The sequence below is a fragment of the Solanum dulcamara genome, chromosome 12 (assembly GCF_947179165.1).
Source record: "Solanum dulcamara chromosome 12, daSolDulc1.2, whole genome shotgun sequence".
Lineage (NCBI taxonomy): Eukaryota > Viridiplantae > Streptophyta > Magnoliopsida > Solanales > Solanaceae > Solanum > Solanum dulcamara.
The window spans coordinates 41,028,215-41,029,383 of record NC_077248.1 but is presented as its reverse complement, the minus strand read 5'-3'; positions in this window follow the sequence as shown (position 1 = coordinate 41,029,383).

Below are 1,169 nucleotides of genomic sequence, written 5' to 3'. Positions count from 1 at the left end.
AAGAACTAAGTAATGGAAACTAAGAACTCTCAATGAAAAATAAGCAAGAAAGGTGAAGAAAAAAATTGGGACAAAAAGCCGGCTCAAGAACTAAGTAACAATAAGTAGAAGAAATTACTTGTTGTTAATTAGTTGTAGGAATTAAATAAATGAGATAAAGATTAAGAACTAGTTAACAAGTAATTAAAATCAATAATTAGATGTTAAGTAGTTGAGAAATCGGAAGAGAAATGAGTGTAGAAGAAGAACTAGAAAGATTTGATACTTAGAAAAATTTGAGGCCTCAAAGAAGTTCATCCGTTGAAAGGATTTGATGGGATGATTTGATGATTAAAACTAGTAAAACAAGTATTTAAAGATGTTAATTATTTTTTAAATAGTTGATAAATGGAAAAAAAAAATTTAAAAAAGAAGAAGTGAATTTGGACACTCAGAAAATATTTTCGGTCCAAAAAACTTCCCATACTTAATTTCAATTTAGGGGTCCAAAAGCCTGCATAGTTTTTTAGTCTCTATAGTAGACCAACATGTGCCATGTGGCGCAACTGCACAAAGCCGTCGATGTGGCTGCTAAGAAGCTCTGACGCGTCAGCTATCTGCTGAAATGGTGCCCATGTGGAAAATATTCAATATTTTGTACTAAGTAATCTAGTATCCTTATGCATGAAGATAATCAATTTGGTCGTTGTGGATTTTTTTAAAAAATTTTGTTTTTTTTTAAATTTCCACTAGTGAAGCCACAAACGCTAAAACCAACTTTGACTTGAGAAAATTAGATTAAATGACCTTTTGGTCTTCTTCTTCTTCAAGGACACATAGAACACCAATAACACACACCAAATCCCAACACACTCAAATTAGCTCGAAATTGACTCAAAATTTAGGATTAGCTACACTTCAACTTAGAGATCAAACCCTAATGATTTTAAATCTCCAATTCCTCCTCAATCAATAGACCCACTTTCAAAATTTGAAAAGTTTCAAAAGCTCAAAACCCTTCAATGGCAACTTCACTTCTACAACTCCAAATTGAATGAAATTTGAATCCTAGACTCAAAAAATACTAGGGAACAAGGATATAGTGTCAAAAATAACAAATCAAACAATAAAAAAAATTAGATTTTTTGGGACAATATTTGTTTTTTGCAAGCCAAGACTAGAATTGTAGA